We start from the raw sequence: 27,778 nt of genomic DNA, 5'->3' as shown, positions 1-27,778 counted from the left end.
TCAAAATGAGTTAAAGTCATTAAGTAGAAGAATACTTTTGGTGGGGAAAAAAAGGAGTAAATTATAGTCCCAGCCTTGAAGGAATTTACCATCTTTTAGAAAATATGGATAAATTTGTACTTAAGAGTATGCCACATGTAAAAACTCAAGCAAGCTATGAAGAAGCAGGACTGATTAAAAAAAAAAAGCATATTTGCACTTATCCACCAAAACTAGTGTTGTCTCTTTTGATAATTCCCTTGGAAAGTATACAGTCATTTCTCAAAAGCTTATTCGATGAAAAAGTGAGCTGTTATGATAAAGTAATGGTGTCATAGAGAGGATATGAAGTGTCCCGAATATAGATATTTGGTTTCTCCAAAGAGGTGACAGTCCTCAAGGAGCACTTTCCATGATCTACTTAAAGAATATCCACCCTTCAACATTTTCTATGTTAGACAATCACAAGATTCAGAAGAGCTGATAGCAAGGCAGCCTTTTACTGCTAAAGGCATGTTCGGGAACTTAGGTCAAGCCCACATCCCACACCGCGGACATGTTTTGCGATAAGATACAACCAAACACAAAAGGAAGTGACTTTGAATAATGAGTTGAGCAGACTCATTCTAGAAGATATTCCTTTACCAGCTTAAAACTGTTTTGAAGAGGCGGTTGTGAGAGTTAGGGGTAGTTCAATGCCTTACTCTTCAGCAGAAGTAAGCATCTATAGAGGATATTCGTGGGCATTCAAGAACATTCAAAGGGAGTTTGAAGGCAAAGGAACTGTTGACTGAAAAAATACATTCAGCCTGAATATTGAGAGTTATGTTTTATTCAGGGGAAATTTTTAGGACTTCGAGTCCAGGAGACAACATCTCAAGTAACCCTGAAAGAACCACCTGGAAGAGGCGAGGGGAGGAGCCAGGCTATATAGAAGTTTTGCAGTAAAAGGCAAGTAGCCTGAGTATCAAAAGATTTTTTGCTAATGAAAGAAAATGAGATATCCCAAGTTAAGAAAGTTAGTGCTTTTCTATGTATGCAAGAGCATGGGCTCACTGAAATCATTCCTTTAATACAGGTCTCAGCTATCTGGGGCTGGATTCCTGTTTTCATATTCTGAGTTTCTCAAGGCTCTCCAAGGGAGTGGCTAAGGTCAGATGGCTGCTAGAGGGCAGATATTCTTTCTTTCCTGAGTGCCCTTAGGATTCACCAGTTCACCTTAGAGGGCTGCAATCGCTGATGATTGTGACATCCTTTTTTACTGCGTGTTGTGTTCAGTTGCTTCAGTCATGTCCAACTCTTTGTGACCCTGTAGCCCACCAGGCTCCTCTGTCTGTTGGATTCTCCAGGCAAGAATACTGGAGTGGGTTGCCATTCCCTCCTCCAGGGAACTCTTCCCATACAGGGATTGAGCTCATGTCTCCTACATCTTCTGCATTGCAGGTGGATTCTTCACCACTGAGCTGCCAACAGCCCTTGTTTACTGACATGGCAGGAAATATTCCATTTCTGAGAAGTCAAAATGATCAATTTTGTGTGTTTGAGAAGAATCTGCCATCAACCAGAAGCATTGGTACAAGTAAATGGCCACCCTCTATGGAGCGGGCTGAGATTCAAAATAAATGAAATTGTGGATAATAGTAAACCAGGACACAAAATGTTTCCAGAAATTCACTCTCCTAGTCCTCTAACCAAGTTCTGCTGCATACGCTATTTTGGTATATTGGTAGTTAGCATCAGTGCCCTGAATAGACACACTCATATGTTACCTGTATATTTTGATACGTTTATTCCTTAATATGAGTTCATTTATCTTCAACTAATTTTTTTGTCCTGTGCATGTGTTCTTAGTTGCTCAGTAGTCATATCTGACTCTTTTATGACCCTATGGACTGTAGCCCACCATGCTGTTCTGTCCATGGGATTCTCCAGGCAAGAGTACTGTAGTGGGTTGCCATTCCCTCCTTCCCCACCCAGGGATCGAACCCATGTCTCCTGCATTAGTAAGCGGATTCTTTACCACTGTGTCACCTGGGAATCCATAGTTGTTCTTTTTTTTCTTTTAAAACTTATAGGGATTTTTTTAAACTGGATGGACATTATGAATGGACAGTGTATTAATACTTCTAATGCTAATGGATACTGTGTATTCTTACATCCTAATTTGCTGATAAGGATATTCTGTTTAGAAGGAACATGCCCATTAAGTAAAGATTCTTAGTAATAATCAAGTATTATTACACCAGAATTGTGGCTAGTGCTTAAAACATTTTACCCTCAAAACAGATATATAGAGATTTCTTTAGCACTCTACTGGCACATCCCTCAATTTCAACAGATAATCTCAGTCTTAAGTCAATCATGGCAGGGGAACTAAGATTTTTCTATGTCCCTGCTGAGCTAGTTATTCTCTGTGTGTCTCTCCTGACATGTTGTTTGCTCTTCTCCGTCTTGCTCCAAGCCCCAAGAAGCTGACCTGGGAAGACATTATCCAGGCATTATCCAGGCTCATTTGCCCTCTGACTTTGAGTTGGGCTTGACAAATGCAGTGCAGGAGATTAGAGAGGAGGAAGAGGTTGGTGTATTTATTCCTGCTGCTCCCTGTCTGGTTTGGCAGTGTCTCCATCCCTTTACCTGTGGCTCCAGCAGTTGTCAGGTGGCTTCCCTCCCAGGGCTACAGCTCCTGTACAGCTCCATCCCTTGCTCCTTTAGATTACAGCTCTTTGCATCCTAAGGATGCAGCCTCAGCATCCTTTGTTCATTCCTTATCCTCTTCAGGCAGTCTCTACATCAAACCTTTTTCAGTTTCCCCGTTTGAATGAGCCATGGGTTTCCTGCCTGAAATAGATACATTTCCCATGCATTTTTTTTCTCATCCATTATTTCATTTAATTCCCACAGCACCTCAGAGAGAGTTAATCGCTCGGAAAATCCCAGTCCAGGATCGTATACTAAAATGTTGTGTGTGCATGCGGGTGTGCTAAGTCTCTTCAGTTGTGTCCGACTCTTTTGTGACCCCATGGACTATAGTCCACCAGGCTCCTCTGTCCATGGGATTCTCCAGACGAGAACAGTGGAGTGGGTTGTCATTCCCTTCTCCAGGGGATCTTCCTGACCAAGGGATCGAACCCACATCAATTATGTCTCCTGCATTGGCAGGCAGTTTCTGTACCAGTAGCCCCACCTGGGAAGCTCAAAACCTTGTAACACAGAGTTAAATCTAGATTTGACTGACTCGAAGCCCTTGCTCCTTCCACTGTATATACATTTTTTTTTTAAAGATTATTTATTTATTTGTCTGTGTCAGATCTTCCCGTTGTAGCACATAGGCTTCTCTTTATTTGTGGCCAGAGCCCCAAAGCATGCGGGCTCAAATACTTGCAGTGTTTGGGCTTAGTTGCCCAAAGGCAAGTGGGATCGTAGTTCCCTGACTGGAGATCAAACCCAAATCCCCTGCATTGGAAGGTGGATTCTTAACCACTGGACAACCAGGAAAGTCCCTATACTTTTCTTTTTAGGTTTGCTAGTACTTACTCAGCACCATTGTCTATACACTTACATTTTGTTCCCATTTGGCAAATCAAAACCATCTATTCCCAACCCTGAACCCCCAAATACATTTTGCTGTCCATATTATCATGATTTTACTCTGTCACTGTCTTCATCACAATGTCACAATTGTTGCAGGAAATTTTTGTCCAGAGAGATAAAACTTAAAAATAACTTCAATGTTCCTTTCAGGAACTTCCTGAAGAAAATCCATTTTTAATGAACATAAGACTGTTCGGTCTTTCAATAGGTAGCATCAAACAACTCTTTGCTTTCTAAGACTCTTCCATTCCTTTGCTCAAAGCCCTCATTTTGCTGTACTCACCAAACCTAAAGTGTTCTGTTTTTCACTATCATTATTCTGAATTCTTTTTCAGGTAGATTCCCTATCTCTTCCTCTTTTGTTTGGTTTGGTGGGCATTTATCCTGTTCCTTTACCTGCTGAGTATTTCTCTGCCTTTTCATCTTGTTTAGATTGCTGTGATTGGGGTGGCCTTTCTGTATTCTGGCAGTTTTTGGTTCCTTTTTATTGTGAAGTTTCCTCGCTGTGGGTGGGATTGGACGGGTGGCTTGTCAAGGTTTCCTGGTTAGGGAAGCTTGTGTCAGTGTTCTGGTGGGTAGAGCTGGATTTCTTCTCTCTGGAGTGCAATGAAGTGTCCAGTAGTGAGTTCTGAGATGCCAGTGGGTTTGGTGTGACTTTGGGCAGCCTATATATTGAAGCTCAGGACTATGTTCCTTTGTTGCTGGAGAATTAGCGTGGTATGTCTTGCTCTGGGACTTGTTGGCTCTTGGGTGGTGTTTGGTTTCAGTGAAGGTATGGAGGCATTTGGATGAGCTCCTATTGATTAATGTTCCCTGGAGTCAGGAGTTCTCTGGGGTTCTCAGGTTTTGAACTTAAGCCTCCTGCCTCTGGATTTCAGTCTTATTCTTAGAGTAGCCTCAAGACTTCTCCATTTCCTTTCGAAGACAGTGGGCTGCCTTTCTGGGTGCCTGATGTCCTCTGCCAGCATTCAGAAGTTGTTTTGTGGAATTTGCTCAGCATTCAAATATTCTTTCGATGAATTTGTGGGGGAGAAAATGGTCTCCCCCGTCCTATTCCTCTGCCATCTTAGGACTGCCCCTCCTAAAGTGTTCTGATCTTACCTAATGTTAAGCAAGCCCCACCTCCTTGCCTTGAAAGACTTGCCTTAAACCAGACCCCCAAACCTCATCAATATCACAACTTTGCTCTATCCCCTCCAAGACACTACTAATTCATAATCACAGTAGTATTTTCCCAGGCCTTCCCTGGTGGTCCACTGGTTAAGATTCTGCTTCTCCAGTGCAGAGGCCATGGGTACAAGCAGCATGGCATAGCCAAAAAAAAAAAAAAAACCAAAAACAAAGTAGTGTTCTCCCTTACTGAGGTAAGCAGCAAACTCAGACTTACCTTTTAAATAGGTTATTTTGGTGATATTAATATTTTCAAGGATCTAGCGTTTGAAACACTAACATTTATAGACAAATAGTTGTCAGTGTTCATCAAGATAGGAAGATGTGGGCCTGAGATTCAAACCCATAGTCTGACTCTGGAGCCCTCTCATAAACAACACATTATATTGCTTCAGTTAGCTGTACTATCAAAAAAAAAAAAAGGAAAATGTGACAAATTACCCAGCACAACTGTTACTACTTGGTCATATCAGTCCCTGATGGCTTGCCTAGCAGAACATTACTTTTTTTGTAGCTATTCAGAAATAAAGTTATTGGATAGTCTTTTTTCCCCACATCTTTAAAATCTCAAAATTTTCAGGCTTTTGTGACTTAGATTAACAAATATTTTATGGATACATTAGCAAAAGTGATAGCTTTTCTTTGTAACATCAACTCATCACATGAAAATTCATCCTCACATGCATTTCATCCTTACAGAGAAGTTAAAAAAGGGCCTTTCCTTGACATGGTATATTAACAAAAGTACCTATTTCTGAGTTGTTTTTCACTGTTCATCACAGACTATTTTATCAACTAAGTGGAATAGGGCAGAATTTTACTTTTTTCTAAAAAGAAAAAAGGTTGTTACAATAAAAATACACACTTTAAAAAGCAATATATAATTTTATTCTTGAAATACCAAAAGATATATCTCAGAGAGAACAGAGTGAGCATAAATTTTTTTAAAGTTACATACTTTAAGGAAATCATAAAAAGGAACTGATGAATATAACCAAAAGGAATCGAGGAAGTTTCTAGAAAATTCTGGAGGTGACTCTTCTTCTTTTTTAAAAAAAGTATTTATTTATTTACTTGGCTGTTCCAGGTCTTAGTTGGGGCACATTGGATCTTTGTTGCAGCATTTGAACTCTTAGTTGTGGCACATGGGATCTCGTTCCCCAGACAGGGACGGAACCCAGGCCCTTGCATTGGGAGCTCAGAGTCTTAGCCATTGGATCATCAGGGAAGTCCTTCCTCTTCCTTTTCTTGTTTTGTTTTTCATGGTGATCTTGGGGACTCCTCAATAAATGTGGTGAAAAACAGATAATGTTTTAATGTCCTCTTAGCCTGATGATAGGGGAAGGCAATGGCAAGCCACTCTAGTACTCTTGCCTAGAAAATCCCATGGATGGAGGAGCCTGGTGGGCTGCAGTCCGTGGGGTCGCTGGGGGTCAGACACGACTGAGCGACTTCACTTTCACTTTTCACTTTCACACATTGGAGAAGGAAATGGCAGCCCACTCCAGTGTTCTTGCCTGGAGAATCCCAGGGACGGGGGAGCCTGGTGGGCTTCCGTCTATGGGGTCACACAGAGTCGGGCACGACTGAAGTGACTTAGCAGCAGCAGCAGCAGCCTGATGATATAAGGAGCAGTTCGCTTAACAGACTCCCATTGAGCTGACTCTCCCAGTTAATTGAGACAGCAATCTGACCTTCATGCTGTTACTGGACTCCAAGTTCTACTCAAGTACTTGTATTCCCATCAGTTGAACTGTATGCTTCCCTGGACTCAGTTGTGTTTGATTCCAAATTGTGTCATTATAATAAATTAACAACTACATGTTACACAACTTGGCAACTTCCTATTATGCAAGATGACAAGTTTTAAAATAAAAATGCTGTTGCTATGAAAACTCAATTACTTACAAAGCAAATTGCTTCTTAAAAGTGAGATCAGATCAAATAACTATAAAGAACTAGGAGAAAACTCTTTAAAGGTCTCCAACAATGTTTGCTTTTATATTTAAGTTCTGTTTTTTCATTTAAGGAACCACACACTGGAAGAAGATAAATTGTGTGTGTGTGCTCAGTCATGTCTGACTCTTGTGACCTACCTCCCCCCCATCTCTGTCTGTGGGATTTTCCAGACAAGAATACTGAAGTGGGTTGCCATTTCCTACTCCAGGGGATCTTCACACCCCAGGGATTGAACCCATGTCTCTGCATTGGCAGGTGGATTCTCTGCCACCAGTGCCAAGTGGGAAGTTTTTTTTCACTTAAGGAAACACACACTGAAAGAAGATAAATTATGGGTATAGTTTTGTGAGAAAGGCCACCACCAGAAATTCTAATCACCAGATTCATTCAAAGAAAATACTATGGGTCTACTATAACAGATAGGTTATATGCATTTATGTTTAATGTAAAATTAAAAGTTCTCATTCTCTATGTATTTCTTTTTTGAAGACTGAGCGACTGAACTGAACTGAATATGACTGACATTTTTTGATTAGCCAACTGTGATGGTTAATTTTATATGTCAACTTGACTAGGCCATGGCATGCCCAGATATTTGGTCAAACAATATTCTGGGTGTGTCTATGAGGATATTTTTGTATGAGATTAACATTTGCTTAGGTAGATTGAGTAAAGCAGCTTGTCCTCCCTAATGTGGGTGAGCCTTAGCCTATTAGTGGAAGGCCTGAATAGAATAAAAAGGCTGACTCACCAATGAGTACTAAATACTTGAGCTGGAATATCAGTCTTTTCCTGCCTTTAGACTCAAACTAGAACATCAGTTCTCTTTGTGTCTTCAGCATGCCAGTTTTTAGACTGGAACTTACACCATCAGCTCTCCTGGTTCTTAGGCCTTTGGACTCACACTGGAACTACACTATTGACTCTCCTAGGTCTCTAGTTTGTTCACCACATATCTGGGGACTTGTACTTGAACCTTTAGGAGATGGCAAAAAATGGAACAGTAAGCAAAGAAGACTGAAGACTGAATGATAAAGAGAAAAACCAAAACAATGTTATCATTCAACCCCATAAAGAGAATTTCACGGAGTGGCCAGTTGTATCAAATGTCAAAAAATCAAAGAGGATGAGGTCAAGGTAATTCCCAATATAGAGAGCAATACAGAGGTTGGTTGTGACCTTTATATGAGTAATTTCACTGGAGTGGTAAGAATGGAAGACAGATTATAAGGACTGAAGAGAGAACCGTAATTCTGATTAACAAGGAACACTGGACACAGTGGTTATTTCTGCTCCCTTTTATAACATCATTGAAAAGATAGCAAAAAAGGTGATGAACCCAGAACCACAATAACTTAATGAACAATAGCATATAAGGGATTTCAACAAACTTTTGAAAGATGGAAAAAGGATGGACGAGGGCTAGCTGAAATGTCTGGAAAAAGGTAAAAGTGAATGTAGTAGTGTGAGGGGCAGGTCTACAAAGAGCAAGATGATTCATGAATTGTAGCTCTGGAAGAACTTGTAAATTCTCAGTGTCAGGGACCTTTTAAAGATCTGTATAAAATTTGTTTATGAAATAGGTTCTCACATCCTCTCCTTCGATCTTTAGCTAATGGATATCCTGTGCTTGTATCGGCAGAAGACTAGAAAGGCTTACTGCTTCTCCAAACAATAATGAGAATTCTCCCAGACTCACTGACACACACTAGGTAGGAGTATAGAAAATTTCCTTCATGGAAAACTGACTGGCCTTTGGCAAAAGCCAGCTTAATGTCAAGGGCTATTCACCATTGATAAATTCTGCTTATGGAAATAGAGTTTCTAACATGAAATACTGAAGGAAAAAAAAACAGCAAACAAGCCAAAATATATAGAGAGAAAATAGAAAATGAAAGAAGAATCAAGAAACTTCAAAATGTTTTAATATTTCTTGAGAGGTACAAAATGATATTGCATTCACAAAGTGAGACCAGAACATTGTAAAAAGTGAATTATTCAAGAACAAGAATGAATTTTTGGGTATTAAAAATATACGAGAACTTAATGAATCAATGGGCTTCTTAGATAGAGCTAGTGGTAATGAACTGGCCTGGCAATGCAGGAGACATAAGAGATGCAGGTTCGATCCCTCGGTTGGGAAGAACCTTTGGAAAAGGAAATGGCAACTCACTCCAGTATTCTTGCCTGGAAAATCCCATGGATTCGCAAAGAGTCGGACATGACTGAAGTGATTGAGTATAGCACAATGAATCAATAGAAAGTTAAGTCAAGAAAACCTTTGTGAAAATGAATGAAAAAAAAATTGATACTAGGAGAAGAAAGTTAAAACAAATTTAGAAGATTTTGTGTAAGAGGAACTATATCTGAATACTAAGAGTTCTCCAAAGAAAAGAGAGAAAGGAAGATATGAGGATTCCTGAAACTGAAAAAGTTCCTAGAACTAAAGGGCAAGATTTTCTAGATTAAAAGGATCCACTGAATCTCCAGCCATATACATAAAAATAGAGTTAGAGACCAAAAAAAAAAAAAAATCCTATAAGATTAGAGAGAAAAAATCAGGTCTTAAACAGAAGTTAGATTCTGAATGTCATTCATAGGGATTCTGAACAGCATTCTGAAGCCTTGGGATGTAAGAAAGAGAGCATCCAATATGGAGGAAAGGGAAGGAAGAGAATTTCCAGGTGTCAGCTGTGTAGCAAGAAAAGAGATGTGGAATGAGTCAGGAGTCTCGAGTGCCAGGAAACAAAGGGGTAAACAGGATTGAAAGTCATGAAGAATTCACTGGGGATGTGGTGTTTAATAAGTCAAAGCACAAGAAAGTGAAAGTCTCTCAGTCGTGTCCGACTCTTTGTGACCCCATGGATTTTTTTTGGTTACTCTTTGTGACCCCCATACAGTCCATGGAATTCTCCAGGCCAGAATACTGGAGTGGGTAGGCTGGTTAAATTCCTCATAAGAGAATCAGAGAAGAATTTCCTTTGTTCTGAGAGGGTGAGGTGGAGGAGAGAGGAAAGAGGGCAGAGATTAGGAAGAGGAAATGATAGGACTTGCTGGATGTTGGGGCTTCCCAGGTGGCTCAGTGGTAAAGAACCAGCTTGCTGATGCAGGAAATGCAGGTTCAATCCCTGGGTTGGGAAGATCCTCTGGAGGAGGAAATGGCAACCCACTCCAGTATTCTTGCCTGGAGAATCCCTTGAACAGAGGAGCCTTGCGGGCTATAGTCCATGGGGATGCAAAGAGTCGGACTTGACTGTGCGACTGAGCACGCTGGCATGCTGTTCATGGGAGGTGGAGCAGCCCTTGGAAGCAGCAGGGTGGCTGGAGAATTTTCTATGCAGAGAGTTCTTGAAGCCTCATCAGAAACTATACACCTTTCTACAACCATACACACAGTCTTCTGCTGGCCCATCCCATATCAAATCTTACAGTATACCATGCTCACAAACATGAGATCAAACTGGTTTGAGGATACAGATGCATTTTTTCCCCCTTAATAAGCGTATTTTCTGTTTTTAATTGGAGGATAATTGCTTTACAAAGTTGTGTTAGTTTCTGCTGTACAACAAAGTAAAAACAGCTATATGTATACATTTATCCCTGCCCTCTTGAGTCTTCCTCGCCACCCGCATCCCAACCCTCTAAGTCTTCCCAGAGCTCCAGGCTGAGCTCCCTGGGTCATACATACAGCAGCTTCCCACTAGCTGTCTGTGTTACACAAGGTAGTGTATATATGTCAGTGCTTCTTTCTCAATTTGTCTTACCCTCTCCTTCCCCCAAAGGATCCACAAGTCCATTCTCTACATCTGTGGGCTGTGTCTCTATTCCTGCCCTGCAAATAAGCTCACCAGTACCATTTTTCTAGATTCCATACATATGCATTAATATATGGTATTTTTTTTTTCTGTCTCAGTCAACTTGATGTTAGAGACAGCAGGCCCAGAAATGTGAAACATACTTGACCTTAAGAAGGTTTGCCCTCCAAGAATGGGAACTCTAAATTTCTACACCGTGTTGAATGAGAGCTCAAGCCTCGACCTGTATAGATTTCAACAGAGTAGGAGACCCCAGCTGATATGTAGATTATACTTCTAGTAACGATTCACCAAGACGACAAGGTCTTAAGTGCTTCCTTTTCTAAATGACTGATTACCTCTCTTATTATTTTAACCTAAAGCATATTCAGTGCAAGCCACCACTTGGTTTTCATTTAGTTACTTTCAGAAAACCCTGTGTGAAATTAATTACATCTAATGAATGGCATGCTTTTTTGTGTGTTTCCCATGCTTCAAAAATGAGGCCAGTTCCTTATTAAATAAGGCTTTAAAAAAAATCTGAGTCCATTATGCAGAGGGTGCATTGTTTCCCTTATTTTGTGATCCTTAGTCTCACTTAAAAAAAAACACAAAAAACCTGTTATGTTACACATATGTACTAATTTGTTTTCTATCTATCCATCCATCTATCCATCATCTATCTACCCATCTATTATCTATCTATTCACCCATCCATCCTATCAACTATCTATCCATCCATCTGTTATCTATTAGCTAGTAAACTACCAGTTTTTCCTGTTACCTGTCCATTATCCAATTTTTCTTCTTCATGGCTAGAAATTTCATTTCTTGGCAGCAAGCCCTCATAGCACAAGTGAAATTATAGCTTAACTCATCTTCCATTTCCTTTTCCTATGTCTTGTTCTTCACTGTCATTATTTTGCTGGATTAGTTTTATTTTATGCCTTCTTTCACAGATTACTTTAAAAGGCTCCTCTGTGTTAGTTTGTAGTTTTTCTATAGTTAACATTCCTTCCCTTTGCTTCTGATCAAATCTGTCTCCATAATGATATTCATCTCTATTAACATTAGCTGATTAAAAAAAAAAAAGACCAGAAGGCATCATTTTACTTTTCTTTATCTCCAATATTCAGGCATGTTCTTTTAATAAGTTGATGCTTCTCACTGCTTATGAGAACAGACACGTTCTTTTCTGAACTAACACACCATTTATTTGGAAGATCCCTGTCTGACTTCTTGACCTGGAAGTTAAACAGTTAGTGAATCTATTCCTAGAGTGGAATGAGCTCTGTCAAGCATAGTTTCATAAGCTCCCTATTTCAAGGTTTAGTTCACTTGCAAAAAATGGTCATTTGACTTTGATTTGGAGAAGGAAATGGCAACCCACTCCAGTACTCTTGTCTGGAGAATCCCATGGACGGAGGAGCCTGGTAGCTACAGTCCACGGGGTCGCAAAGAGTCGGACACGACTGAGTGACTTCACTTTCACTTTCTTTCATGATTCTATCAACATGACTCTCCTAAAATTACCAGAGACCTCTGTTATTGAGATACATGCTCACTCAGGTGCTTTCTTTTCATCTGGTTTCTCATTCTTTTTCTAAACGATTCTAAAGTGTTACTTATCTATTTACTTGTTTATTTTTGGCTGTGCTGGGTGGTCCTCATTGTCGTTCGGGGTTTTCTCTAGTTGCTAAAAGCAGGGGCTGCTCTCTAGTAGTGGTGCATGAGCCTCTCATTGCAGTGGCTTCTCTTGTTGTGGAGCATGGACTCGAGGGCATGTGGGCTTCAATAGTTGTGGCTCCCAGGCTCCGGAGCACAGTCTCAGTAGTTGTGGGTGCATGGGCTTAGTTGCTCTGCAGCATGTGGGCTCTCCTGGGATCAGGGACCGAACCTGTGTTTCCTGAATTGGCAGGCGGCTTCTTTACCACTGAGTGTGTCTGGCTTCTCACTCTTATTAGACACAGGTTCCATATTTCCTTCTGTGAAACATGATACATGTGGCTTCCATTACCACCTCTCCTCTGGTTTTACATTTGTTTCTCTGGCCTTTGTAGCCTCCTTTTCTGAATTATCCTTCTACTTTTTGATTTAAAACTCTGTACTCAGGGCATGATCCATTTTTCACTCCTCATTCTCCACTCTCTCCTTCATGCCCTCATACTTTTACAGAGGTTTTATTTCCCATTTCCCCCCAAAGATTAACTTAAATGCCAATAAATATAAGGAGGGTTCTGAAGATTCTTATTTCGGGAGACCCTTTCTCTCTCTGGTTGGAGAAATATTCTCAGAAAAGGGTATATGCTGCAGTTGACATTTTGCATCCATACACAGATATATAATCAGAATAAGCACTTCTTGAACACATCATGAGCTCTTTGTGGAGTTTTGATAGTTTCATAATTTTGTCCTTCCCCCAAAGCAATGTGATAACACTCACAGCATTTTGGTTTGTTTTTAAAAGTTCTTATTTTAGCTTCAGAAAGGCTAATTCTTACTTTCAGTTCAGTTCAGTTCAGTCGCTCAGTTGTGTCCGACTCTCCGCGACCCCATGAATCACAGCACGCCAGGCCTCCCTGTCCATTTCACCTCAAGGAGAGGACATATTTCTAGGCTTTTGATAATCTGACTTATTTTTATTGCCAGGAAACTTGATAATCATCTTCCTTTTTTTTTCAGGCATTACTTAATCAAGATTAGCTCCCTGTTGGAAAACTGTTTAATCTAGAAAATTCCTTAAAACTTTTTAGTACAAGGCAATACTTTGTGGGCTTCCGTGATGCTTTGGTGGTAAAGAATTTGCCTGCAATGCAGGAGATAGGAATTCAATCCCTGGGTCAGGAAGATCCCCTTGAGAAGGAAGTGGTGAGTCATTCCAGTATTCTTGCCTGGGAAATCCCATGGACAGAAGAGCCTGGTGGGCTACAGTCCATGGGGTCACAAAAACGTCAGACATAGCTTAGTGACTAAACAACTGACAACAATATTCTGTTGTTGAATGGAGTAGACAGATGGTTACTTCAATCACTTCAGAAAACTTTACCCAAGAATGTTTCTTAGGATCCTGTTGTGTTTGAATGTTGAGAAATTGCCAGAAGTATGAAGAATTCCTTTAATGAGGACCTTTTGCTGCTGAGTTAATCAGGCTGCAAGTCCTAGTTTAATGACATGCTAACTATATATCTTATTTGTTCCTTTATGTGAGGATTTTTTTTAAGGAATATTGACTTTTTCAATTAGTCAGTTTAAAATCACCCACTATAATGAGCAATTAGGTAGAACAATAAAAAGGCATGTGCTTTGGAAGGAGGTCAACCTGGGTTCATGTTCTAACTCAGCTACCTGTTAACCATGATATTTATTTATTTGCCTGTGCTGAGTCTTCCTTGCTGCATGCAGGCTTTCTCTAGTTATGCTGAAGAAGAGTTACTCTCTGGTTGTAGTGTGGGGGCTTCTACTTGGGGTGGCTTCTCTTGTTCCAGAGCACAGGCTCTAGGGAGCAGGCTCAGTAGTTGTGGCACATGGGCTTGTTTGCCCTGTAGTGTGTGGAATATTTCCAGACCAGGGATTGAACCCGTGTCCCCTCCATTGGCAGGTGGATTCTTAACCAGTGGACCACCAGAGAAGTTCAACTGTGACATTTATTAGGAGATGATTTAACTTTACTGATCTTCACCTTATCACCTGGGTATGAATGTTGTTTTGCATATTCTTTGGGTTTGGACAAATGTATAGTGACACATATCTAACATTGCAGAGTATTTTTACTGCTCTTTCCATAACTGAGAGTTTTTATCATGAGTAATTGGATTTTGTCATATTCTTTTCCTGTATCTACTGATATGGTTATATGATTTTTCTTTTTTAGTCTGTTGATGTGATAGATTACACTAATTGATTGTCAAGTGTTCTACCAGCTTTGCATATATCTGGGATACATTCCACATGGTCATGGTGTATAATTTTTCTTATACAATTTTGGATTTGATTTGCTAAATATTTTTGAGGATGTTTCATCTATGTTCATGAAAGATATTGCTCTATAGTTTTCTTTCCTTGCAATGTCTTTGTATGGCTTGTTATTAAGGTAAGGCTGGGCTCATAGAATAAATTAGGAAGCATTCGCCCTGCTTCTATCTTCTGAAAGAGATTATAGAGAATTGGTACAATTTCTTCTTTAAATGTTTGATAAAATCCACAAATGAAGCCATCTGAATCTGACAGTTTCTGTTTTGGATAAATTGGTTTTAATTATGCTTACGTCATAGCTCATAAAGGATCCACCTGCAATGCAAGAGACCCGGTTCAATCCCTGGATCGGGAAGATCCGCTGGAGAAGGGATAGGCTACCCACTCCAGTATTCGTGGGATTGCCTTGTGGATCAGCTGGTAAAGAATCTGCCTACAATGCGGGAGACCTGGGTTTGATACCTGGGTTGGGAAGATCCCCCTGAGAAGGAAAAGGTTACACACTCCAGTGTTCTGGCCTAGAGAATTCCATGGACTACAGTCCATGGGGTTGTAAAGCCTCAGATGCAACTTTCACTTTCACTTTTTCACTTTCATGCTTATGTCATAGGGTTATTGTGATCACAAGATGAAATAATGAATGGAAAACATCGTATTGGTAGTAATAGCAATGACAATAATCATAATAAAAACTCAATCCCAATTCAGTTCAGTTGCTCAGTCGTGTCCAGCTCTGCAACCCCATGGACTGCAGCACGCCAGGCTTCCCTGTCCATCTCCAACTCCTGGAGTTTACTCAAACTCATGTCCATTGAGTCAGTGATGCCATCCAACCATCTCATCCTCTGTTGTCCCCTTCTCCTCCCGCCTTCAATCTTTCCCAGCATCAGGGTCTTTTCCAGTGAGTCACTTCATACCAGGTGGCCAAAGTATTGGAGTTGCAACTTCAACATCAGTCCTTCCAATGAATATTCAGGACTGATTTCCTTTAAGATTGACTGGCTGGATCTCCTTGCAGTCCAAGGGACTCTCAAGAGTCTTCTCTAAAACCACAGTTCAAAAGCATCAATTCTTCTGCACTCAGTTTTCTTTATAGTCCAACCCTCACATCCATACATGACTACTGGAAAAACCATAGCCTTGACTAGATGGACCTTTGTTGGCAAAGTAATGTCTCTGCTTTTTAATATGCTGTCTAAGTTGGCTGGGAAGGATTGGGGGTGGGAGGAGAAGGGGACAACAGAGAATGAGATGGCTGGATGGCATCACCGACTCGATGGACATGAGTTTGAGTGAACTCCGGGAGTTGGTGATGGACAGGGAGGCCTGGCGTGCTGTGATTCATGGGGTCGCAAAGAGTCGGACACGACTGAGCAACTGAACTGAACTGACTGAAGTTGGTCATAACTTTTCTTCCAAGGAGCAAGCATCTTTTAATTTCATGGCTGCAATCACCATCTGCAGTGGTTTTGGAGCCCCCCCAAAAAAGTCTGCCACTGTTTTCACTGTTTCTCCATCTATTTGCCATGAAGTGATGGAACCGATGGCATGATCTCTGTTTTCTGACTGTTGAACTTTAAGCCAACTTTTTCACTCTTCTCTTTCACTTTCATCGAGCGGCTCTTTATTCTTCAATTTCTGCATATCTGAGGTTATTGATATTTCTCCCCATAGTCTTGATTCCAGCTTGTGCTTCATCCAGCCCAGTGTTTCTCATGGATGTACTCTGCATATAAGTTAAATATGCAATCCCAAGGCAGATTCAAAACTTTCTCTGTATATAGGTATGTGTTTCTGAAATGGATATATTCTCAGTTAGATATGGCTTCCCAGGTGGCACAATGGTAAAGAACCCGCCTGCCAATGTAGGAGTTGTAAGAGACGTGGATTTGATCCCTGGGTTGGAAAGATCCCCTGGAACCCACTCCAGTATTCTTGCCTAAAGAATCCCATGGACAGTGGATTGTGATGGGTTATAGTCCATAGGGTCACAAATAGTCAGACCCGACTGAAGTGACTTAGCACACAATAACCAGTTAGATATAATAATAATTTAAATGTGAACAGGATTTTGCAACTCTTTTTACTTGTATTATGGAGTTTTATCCTTGAAGTAGCCATATACTTTGCAGGACTTATCCCTATTTTGGACGAGAAGGGAAACTGTGAAAATTATCATCTTCTTCAGGCTCAACTAGCTAGCTTAGTGTCTAAGCAGACAGTGAAATCAGAATGTCTCATTACCTTGTAGTGTATTGGTTAAGTCAGGTCTATGTAGATTGAAATGAATCCTAGAGCAATTATAATAATATTCAGCATGATGCTTTATACATCATAAATTTTTCATGGTTGTCAAATGAATGGGTCCAATTAAGATATTGCTAGTGGAAAAACCTAATACTTCTTGTACTTTTTAATTTATGATAGTAAAAGTAACTAAATAGTAAACGTGTAGTACAAACTTAAGGAAAGTTAGAAGATACTTATAACACAATCTTTGGAAATAACATTTTAAGATAACAAAGGGAATTCTGTCGTGATAATTATGTATGTTCCATATAAATTAGCTTTTTTGATACTTCAGATGGAGTGTTTTAGAATTTTGATCATTGCAATATGCCAATTTCATATCCTATTCCTGTGTTAATATTGTTAATATCTAGTGTGTCAATTTATTTTTCCTTTTACCACCAACACACACGTACACACATATTCAGAGTTTATTTTCTCATCCATTTACTTGATGGAGCTTTAAACTTTTTGTACAGCACATAGACAATATGAGAACATAACTGAAATTAAAAGCTTTTTGATGAATTAGACAGTTTATTGTTTTTAACCAGACTATTGCAGTCTGAGAAAAATGATACAAGTTTTAAAAAATGGATATGATTAGTTTCAAATAGTGTAATCTGGAATTATTTTAACAATATAGTGTTCTGTTAGAGAACAAGTTTTTCAAAAGGTAAAGTCATGACTCTTGTTGCTGTTCAGTCACGAAGCCATGTCTGACTGTTTTTGATCCCATGGACTGCAGCACGTCAGGCATCCCTGTCCTTCACCATTTCCCAGTGTTTGCCCAAGTTCATGTCCATTGAATCGGTGATGCTGTGACTCATACAAATATAAACTGAGTAATTTATCTTATTAATTAAATAAGGAAACAGAAAGATGTTACAAGATCTGGTTCAAAGATCTCAAAATCAAAAAGAGTGAATGAATGTGCAAATGGGTGAAACAGTCAGTCCCCCATCTCCTCTCTCTCTGGGAGTGGGCGAGGGGGGGCTTCCCCAGTCTATTTATACATCTATAGACAAGCATTACTGCACTGCTTTCAGTGTTCTGCAATTTACAGAGTGATAAAATAGCGCGAAGATAATGAAGGCCACATAGACCCCTTGAAATCATAGTCAGTTAACCCTGAAGGCTGTGCTCTGAAGCTCTACACAATGTAGTTTTCTACTGAAACACACATTTTGCCCTCCACTTAGAAAATGAGAGGATCTCTCACTCTATGAAATACTATGAAATACTGTAGTCGGATTGTGAATATTCACTGCTTTTGTTTTAAAAAATGTGGCTTATGACAGAAACACTTGTTTGGTACTCAGAGGAAATCTGAACACCAAAAGAAATCAGAAGGTTACATAGGGGAATGAAAGAGTGGGTCTGAGGGTGATTTCTAAGCTTGCATATTTTAACAAAGTCTGATGTTCAGTCACTCAGTCGTGTCTGACTCTTTGTGACCCCATGGACTACAGCACGCCAGGCCTTCCTGTCCATTGCCAACTCCTGGAGTTTACCCAAACTCATGTCCATTGAGTTGGTGATGCCAACCAACCATCTCATCCTCTGTCATCCCCTTCTCCTCCCGCCTTCAGTCTTTCCTAGCATCAGGGTCTTTTCAAATGAGTCAGTTCTTCACATCAGGTGGTCAAAGTATTGGAATTTCAGCTTCAGCATCCGTCCTTCCAATGAATAATGAACAAAGTCATGGAAAAGTTAAATAAGCACTTTGGATCTTTATGGCTTCTACTGAATCTTTGGTTGTCAGAATTTCTTGAAAGAAATAATTTCTTTGCACCCCAACCCAGCTCCAATCTACTGAATCAGGGTTTTTGCAAGATGATGAATGAGAGTTTCCTTAAACTGGGCATTTTTCCAGGACTGGAAAGGAAGTAAGCTCCTGAGAACTTGTTCTAACTTGCATGTTGCTCCCTGCTATTCGTAAACATTGTGACTCTCCTCTTGAAGCTCAGTGAGGGAACACAGCTCCCATCTTCACAAGTGTCAGTGAAGAGACCTGGTAATGGGGTGACTAGAGGCATCCCAATACCAGGGAAGCTCTCACTGCTGGTCAAAGGGCCTTTTTAGCAGCCCTTGCTTGCAGCTGTGGGCCAGAGGGAAAACAAACATATGAAAAAGAGAGAAAAAAGGAAACGGAGATGTGTTATTTTGGGGCGCACCCCTCTTATTTGAAGAATGTTGATGTCTGGTTTTTGAGGACTTTTGAAAATTGTTTTGTTTGTACTATGATCAGTGTGTTTGGATAGTTTAGCTTATACATTTGATGGAGTTTATATTTTTCTCTTGCTGAGAATGCAGTTCTCGTTAGCACTAATGACAATTTCATGTTGTTCTTCGCCCAATTTGCCAACTGTCTTTTTCCTTTTGGAAAATGGATATTTTCTTTCTGCCTCTCCTAAAACTTCACCAGCTTTAAAGCTTAAATTTAGGTGGATTTAAAATATGTTTTAAGGCCAACTACTCTATTTATAGGTTCCAAGTATTGGCAAGTTTTATCTCTGTACCAGTTCTTTAGAACACATATGGGAGTAAATAAGTGATGGAACATGTATTAAATTAGGAATCTGATTTCTTTAGTGGAAGCTTAATCTATCCTTCATCAAGAAAAAAAACTACATATTTGCAATGAACTCCTTCAGTATGTGGAGTATGGGGTGTGTGTGTGTTCCTGCATCTGTTATAGATTCATAAGATTATTTTTGTCTAAATTATAATTGCCCTTTTTTGGAAATCAATACCGACTAACAAAGCATATTTCCTCTAGATAACAGTAATTCTTTAAAAGGAAAGTACCTTTGGCCATTGTTTCATTTTTGGAAGTTCAGATTATTTTAGCATGATTAATGAGAGCGGCAGTTCCTTGACATACTTAATAACTATATCCTGTTAGTTTAAGACCTCACTTTGCCCAATTTTTGGTTAAATACCTAATTATGGTTAGATGTAACACAAACAGTTCTTTCTCTGGACTGTGACAGAAATTGGAAACTGTAGTTCTTTTTAATTTATATTTAATTGGAGGATAATTGCTTTACAATGTTGTATTGGTTTCTGCTGTACAATGTGAATCAGCCATATATACATATATCAGTATATATATATATATATATATCAGTATATATATATATATATATATATATATGTATATTCCCTCCCTTTTGAACCTGGTTCCTAACACCCTATCCCACCCCTCTAGGTTGTCACAGAGAGTCAGGTTGATCTCCCTGTGTTATATAGCAACTTGCTAAACTTCCCACTAGCTATCTATCTTGCACATGGTAATGTGTATATTTCAATTTGTCGCACTCTCTCCTTCCCCTGCTGTGTCCCCAAGTCTGTTCTCTATGTCTGTGTCTCTATTCTTGCCCTTCCAATCTGTTCATCAGTACCATTTTTCTAGATTCCATATATATGCGTTAATATACACTATGTGTTTTTCTCTTTCTGACTTTCTTCACTCTCTGTGTTCATCCGGTTCATTTCAACTGACTCAAATTCATTCCTTTTTATGGCTGAGTAATATTCCATTATATTAATATATATATGTACCACCGCTTCTTTCTCCATTCCTCTGTCAATGGACATCTAGCTTACTGCCATTTCCTGACTATTGTAAACAGTGCTGCAATAAAAATTGGGGTTCAGTTCAGTTCAGTTCAGTTGCTCAGTCGTGTCCGACTCTTCGCGACCCCATGAATCACAGCATGCCAGGCCTCCCTGTCCATCACCAACTCCCGGAGTTCACTCAAACTCATGTCCACAGAGTTGGTGATGCCATCCAGCCATCTCATTCTCTGTCGTCCCCTTCTCCTCCCGCCCCCAACCTTTCCCAACATCAGAGTCTTTTCCAGTGAGTCAACTTGTCGCATGAAGTATGGTTTTCTCAGGGTACATCTTTTTGCCGTTTCATACTGTTCATAGAGTTCTCAAGGCATGAATACTAAAATGGTTTGCCATTCTCTTCTCCAGTGGACCACGTTTTGTCAGAACTCCACTATGACTGAGTTCATAGAGGAGAGTGAAAAAGCTGGCTTAAAACACAGCATTCAAAAAACTAAGATCATGGCATCCGGTCCCATCACTTCATGGCAAATAGATGGGGAAACAGTGGAAACAGTGACAGACTATTTTTGGGGACTCTTGCCTGGAGAATCCCAAGGACAGAGGAGCCTAATGGGCTGCCATCTATGGGATCACACAGAGTCAGACATGACTGAAGCGACTTAGCAGCAGCAGCAGCAGTGACTGCAGCCATGAAATTAAAAGACATTTTCTCCTTGGAAGACGAACCTAGACAGCATATTGAAAAGCAGAGACATTACTTTGCCAACAAAGGTTCGTCTGGTCAAAGCTATGGTTTTTCCAGTGGTCATGTGTGGATGTGATAGTTGCACCATAAAGAAGGCTCAGCACCGAAGAACTGATGCTTTTGAACTGTGGTGTTAGAAAAGACTCTTGAGAGTCCCTTGGACTGCAAGGAGATCCAACCAGTCAATCCTAAAGGAAATCCGTCCTGAATATTCATTGGAAGGACTGCTGCTGAAGCTGAAACTCCAATACTTTGGCCACCTGATGCAAAGAACTGACTCATTGGAAAAGACCCTGATGCTGGGAAAGATTGAAGGCAGGAGGAGAAGGGGACGACAGAGGATGAAACGGTTGGATGGCATCACTGACTCAATGTACATGAGTTTAAACAAGTTCTGGGAGTTGGTGATGGACAGAGAAGCCTGGCGTGCTGCAGTCCATGGGGTCGCAAAGAGTCGGACACGACTGAGCGATTGAACTGAACTGAACTGATGATAGTTTTATTCCAAAATGGTGATTTCGATCAAGCCAGTATCCTCACAGAGATCAGAGAAAATAAAGTACTAGTCTAGCCCCCTAGCTTTATATATTTATTTTTGGCCATGCCACACAGCGTGTGAGATACGAGTTACTTGACCAGGAACTGAACCGTGCCCCCTGCTCTGGGAGAGTGAAGTCTTAACCACTTGACTACCAGGGGTGTCTCACCTTGCTTTAGTTTCAGCTTTCATTGACTACCTGGAGTTGTTTTACATTTCATTTGGAACTCACAGAAGCTTACCATACAAATGAATAATTGATAGAACCTTGAAATGCCCCAATACTACTAATTTTCTTAAGGAAATCACCTCCCCAGCTTTTATTCCCTTCATCCATGGTCTTCTTAACATGGCTAACCATCCTGAGGAGGAAAAGAAAGAGCTTGTTCAGGTCATGGCCAGGACATTTTTGCCATTTACCCTTGCCTGTCTCTGTGGCCCTTGTATCCTTGGAACCTTAATTTGGTGATCCACTTAGAGTCCTCTCTCTGGACTCCTGGACTCAATTTTGCACATTATTCTGAGTCTGGTTTTCCCTTAAATTTCAAATCAGAGGTTCTCTGTCCTCCCACGATGACCCACATCTATCCCCTGAAAGATTACACAGGCCCAAACTTATCTTCAGTCTGGCAGTTCATTCTTTCAGTGCATCCAGAATAGTCTTTCTTAAAGCCCAAACTTCAGCATTCTCTGCTGTCAAAGCTTCAGCGATATCTTTCCCCTCAGTTCATTCGGGAAGGGATAGAAGCCCAATTTATGGCTCCAGCCACAGCTCATGCCATGACTTGCCCTCTACACTGTGTTCTAGTCTGGGGACTTCGGAATGGCCTTCCTCGACCAGCAGCATCAGTATCACCTGGGAACCTGCTAGACGGGCAGATTCCTCAGGGGTCTGCTCCAGACCTGCAGAACTGCATACACTAGACTGGGGCCTAACAGTGTGTTTTGAAGCCCTCAAGGGGGATTCTGAGGCAGGGTCAAGTTAGAGCCTTTGTTGTCATCCCAAATATTTGGAATTCTAAAGCACCATTTCTTTCTCTCACTCCCAGAATCGATCCCTCTGCCCCGAACAGTTCCCACCATTCCACCCACGTCATCTTCATTGGGCTCCATTCTGTTTGTCTTTCAGTATAGACATAATCTCCCCTGGTAGCAGTGGTTTAGTTGCTAAATCATGTCTAGCTCTCGCAATCCCATGGACTGTACCCTGCCGACCAGACTCCTCTATCCATGGGATCCTCCAGGCAAGAATAGTGGAGTGGGTTGCCATTTCCTACTTCAGGGGGATCTTCCCGACCCAGAGATTGAACGCATGTCTCTTGTGTTTCCTGAATTGGCAGGTGGATTCTTTACCACTCAGCCACCTGGGAAGTCCCATGTAGTTTCCTTAGTTTGACTGTAAGACTGAAAAAAAAATCCTCCAGGGTAGGGGTCATGTTTTTGGCATGTCTTCCCTCTTTCAACAATACTAAAGCAACATCTTCTGCACAGGGGATTTTATTTCAAAGTATTACTTGAATTGGCTCACCAGTAAATGCTTAGCATCACTGATTATCTTCAGGAGGATGAGGGTGTGGGCAGAATGATGTTTATAATTAGACTAATTTTTTTTTCATTGGAGGCTAATTATTTTACAATATTATATTGGTTGGTTTTGCCATACATTGACATGAATCCGCCCCGGGTGTACATGAGTTCCCCTTCCTGAACCCCCCTCCCACTTCCCTCCTCCCTTTATCCTCCCTCTGGGTATAGCTAGACTAATTTTGAATGAACCTTCATTATTGATTTTGCTTCACGCATGTTAACATATGCTGGTAAACAGTACACACAGTCTTCTGGAGTTTGCCTGAAAGACTCGTCTTATTTATTTCTCTGGATTTTGAAAGTATGTTCTCCCATTGCCAAACCTGAAGTCTTTTCGTATAATTAAAGGCATTTTATTCCAGAAAAAAAATCCTGACAGATAATTAAAAGCTAGTGAATTTTTAATTCATTGAATGATTTCTAACAAATACAAATCCTAAATAGCACCCCATGTGGGTAACTGGAAGAGTAAACAGAGAAGCCTTTAAGGTATATCTTAATAGTTTCCAGGTCCATGCTTATTAAAGTCACTGAATGAACTAAGTCAGGATGCCATTTTATGGAATAGCTTCTAAGACTTTAGTTTACAGATGGTTAGTGAAGATAACCTAAAAATGATTTCAAACACAGAATTGCTGGTAATACCAGTAATACCAAATGTCATTAATTACCTCACTTTTGTCGTGAATCAAATAAGAAGGAAATATTGAAACATATCCCTTACATGGTGCAGTTCCAGTCCTTGAAATATAGTATTCAGTGTATGAGAGAACAAATACAGAGAACAATGGGCTTTTAATAGGATTGAAAGGTCTTCTTTCTGAAAAGGACCATCTCTTTGCTAATATCGATAGGCTGCTTTTTATTGCAGTAAAACTGCTTTATAATGTTGTGTTAGTTTCTCCAGTACAACAAAGTGAATCAGCTATTTGTATATATATATATACACCCCCTCCCTCGAAGACCTCCCTCTCCCACCCATCACACCCCTCTAGGTCATCACAGAGCACTGAACTGAGCTCCCTGTGTGATACAGCAGGTTCCCACTAGCTATTTATTTTATACATGGCAGTGTATACATGTCAATCCTGATCTCCCAATTTATCCCACCCTCCCCTTCCCCACCTGTGATGGACATGCCTGTTCTCTATATCTGCATCTCTTTATAGGCTACGTTTGTAGTTCATATGGTATACGGTAAAGCCAACTGGTTGAAGTACTTTCTGGAGAGACACATGGTTACTAATAATTGGAAATGGAGGCTTTGCTGGGGGTCGGATGACTAGCTATTCATCTTTAAGAACTGTATTGCTTCTGGGTTTTATAACGGGTGCAGCAAGTTCTAACGATGATCTAGATGGTGACACCATCAGACATAAAACGAGAGTGTGGCACATGCTGATCTCCAAAAAATTTTTTACATATCATTTTTATTCATTTATTTATTTCTCACACTGCTAGGCTTTCATTGCTGTGCAGGCTTTTCTCTAGTTATGGAGCGTGGGGGCTACTCTTTAGTTGCAACATTTTTGCTTCTCATTGCAGTGGCTTCTCTTGTTGCAGAGCAGTGGGCTCTCAGTACTTGAGGTTCCCATGTCCAGAGCACAGGCTTGATATTTGTGGCACACGGGCTTAGTTCTCAGCATGTGGGATCCTCTCGGATCAGGAATGGAACCCCTGTCTCCTGCATTGGCAGGCAGATTCTTTACCACTGAGCCACCAGGGAGGGCCCCTTGCTACTTTTCTAAAGTGGAGAGTTTCTTTTCTTGTAATAGGAAAATAGGCTTTGTGGTCAGGAAACACTAGACTTAACCATCTACTGGCTGTGATCCTGAAAATTCTTCTGTCTCTGAGTCTTACTTTGCACAACTGCAAGTTGAGGAGACTAATGCCTTATATCATCAAATCACAGTACAATTTCATCCATGGTTCCTGAACCTAAAGTACATGGGATGGTGGCTAGTATGGTGAAGATGTTCATTCATGAGAGACATTAGGAAGTAGGTATGGTTCTGCCTCTGCCAACAATTAAGTGTGTGGATTGTACATGCTAAGTCGCATCAGTCATGTCCGACTTTTTGCTGCCCCACAGACTGTAGCCCATCAGGCTCCTCTGTCCACAGGATTCTCTAGGCAAGAATACTCGAGTGGATTGACATTTCCTACACCAGGGGTTCTTCCCAGCTCAGGGATCGAAATGGCTCCTCTTGTGTCTCCTGCATTGGCAGGCAGGTTCTTTATCAATAGCACCACTTGGGAAGCCCATGGGGCTTGAGGAAAGCCAATTAAACTGGAGTTTCTATCACCAGTCAACCTGGACTCTAAAAGGATGCGTTTTCTCAAAATTTGGAAAACAGTGCTATACCTATATGCGTGTTCCCTAAAGCAGTTGCTGAAAATGGTGCTTTGTGTTGTATGCCTTGGCTCAGAGCCTGCAACTTGCTGTGGGCATGTTGAAAATAATACAGGAAATACCTCATTCAGGAGAAGTTGATGGATCCTTTCTTCAGACAGCCTCATCTGTGCCAAAACTAAATCCCTCTTGAAGGTCTTGGTGGCATTTTAAGTGAAAAGAAATATATTTCTTTGTCTTGGGCTGCAGGACACAAGTGTTTGCAGTTGAAACAACTGTACAACTAAATTCAGGTCCTATGATCTCACTGCTCAAAAACCTCCCAACCACATCCAGTCTCACGCAAATCCTCATTCTGGTCTACACAACCCTGTACAGTGACTGGTCCTCTTTTCCCTCTGGGCTCATCTACAGAGTTCTCCCTACCTTTCAGCCTCAGTCACATCAACCTCCCAGACAAATTCCTATCACAGGACCTTGACACTTGCTCCATCTCTGCCTAGAAGACTCTTTGCCGAGACATCTATCTTTATACTTTCTTCCCTCATGTCCTTGGTACATTCTGGCATTGTCATTCTCGAATTGCAGCTCCTTTTCTGTTACTGCAGTCCTCCCAGCCCTTCTGCCTTCCATCAGTTATTCATTTCTCCTAAGTAATTACGATTAAATAATATTCCCTACATTGTGTTTATCTTGTTAGTTGTCCCCTCCACTACCTTGTGAGTCACAGAAATGCAGGTGTTTGTTTGTTTTCTAATTTGTTTTATTCCCTACTTATATAGTATTTAAGATAGGACCTGGTCTAGGATATATTCTGAATTCATTTTTATTGGATGAATGATTAAATGAATGTTAACTGTCTGACCAAGGATAGATGATTTATCAATTCCTTGGGACAAAACTTCAGAGCTCTTAGAGTGTAAGTTCCCTAAGGAAAAGATGAAAAGGTAATTCCTACTGCCTCCATAGAGCTTTGCAAAGTTCTGGAATATAGTGGGCATGCACTAAATACTTGTTTTATGATTTTGTACATGTATGTATACATATATGATTTAAGTCTTGCCTAATTGGTTTCTCCAGTAGTCGTGTATGGATGTGAGAGTTGGACTGTGAAGAAAGCTGAGCAACGAAGAATTGATGCTTTTGAACTGTGGTGTTAGAGAAGATTCTTGAGAGTCCCTTGGACTGCAAGGAGATCCAACCAGTCCATCCTAAAGGAGACCAGTCCTGGGTGTTCATTGGAAGGACTGATGTTGAAGCTGAAACTCCAATATCTGGCCACCTCATACGAAGAGTTGACTCACTGGAAAAGACCCTAATACTGGGAAGGATTGAGGGCAGGAGGAGAAGGGGATGACAGAGGATGAGATGGTTGGATGGCATCACCGACTCGATGGACATGGGTTTGGGTAGACTTTGGGAGTTGGTGATGGACAGGGAGGCCTGGTGTGCTGTGATTCACGGGGTTGCAAAGAGTCGGCCACGACTAAGCGACTGAACTGAACTGAACTGAATTGTCCCAGTGTGTCCTGAAATAAAACATCATGCTTTGAGCAACTGGTTTTTATTATAATTTGGCTATCAATTTTATTTTTGTACCTTAAATAAATTCCTTACTTCTGAGCCTCAATCTTCCCATCTTTGAATGGGAGCAATATTATTTTTTAGTGTATGCATCTAAAAATTAGAACAGCTAAATCACATGCAATGTCTGGCAGACAGTAAAGTTTTAATAAGCATCATATGTTATATTTTTCTTTTCTTTGAAAATCACTCTCACTCTGAAATGATTCTTATAATACAATTTACATTTTTGTTGTTCTCTTTGAAGAAGAATTTAAAATCTCAGCCACAACACAACCATCTGTAACAAAACAAATTGTAGGTTCCTATTGTCAAGTTCCTCCCTCCATTTCAAGCTACACCTGTGCAGGAAGCATTTTATCACATAAACAAAGTCTTAATAATTGACTACCAACAAATAAAGAGAAAAAACGGGGTGGGGGGAGAATCTACAACTTCCCCAGGAAATTTCAAGCACAAATTCTCACAGTGGCTTCTATTCACTTGTTGTTACTGCCTTAACCATTGTTTTAACTACGGCTGAAAGAGAGACATTCGTTTCATGTTTTGCTTTTTAAATTCTTGTTCTCTTTGGCATTGGGACCTGCTGCTACTTTTATTTTACTTATGGCCACACTGCATGGCATGATGAGGGA

General features: G+C 40.5%; 1 long non-coding RNA gene across 2 annotated transcripts; it reads left to right on the top strand.

The window, feature by feature from the left end:
* The first annotated feature begins 642 nt into the window (after positions 1–642).
* LOC148775250 (uncharacterized) lies at positions 643–27,080 on the top strand. Of its 2 annotated transcripts, none has more exons than XR_016039308.1 (4): positions 643–930; positions 1,423–1,558; positions 14,092–14,184; positions 26,640–27,080. It is a non-coding gene; the product is annotated as an uncharacterized LOC148775250 (long non-coding RNA). The 2 variants fall into 2 exon arrangements; XR_016039309.1 differs by lacking the exon at positions 26,640–27,080 and adding an exon at positions 14,765–14,832.
* The last annotated feature ends 698 nt before the right edge of the window (positions 27,081–27,778 follow it).

This window comes from Moschus berezovskii, chromosome 16 (assembly GCF_049115385.1).
Source record: "Moschus berezovskii isolate FMDL1 chromosome 16, NW_MosBer_1.0, whole genome shotgun sequence".
In the NCBI taxonomy this organism is placed as follows: Eukaryota; Metazoa; Chordata; class Mammalia; order Artiodactyla; family Moschidae; genus Moschus; species Moschus berezovskii.
Note: the sequence above shows the minus strand (reverse complement) of the source record. Positions and strands in the feature narration are given on the sequence as shown.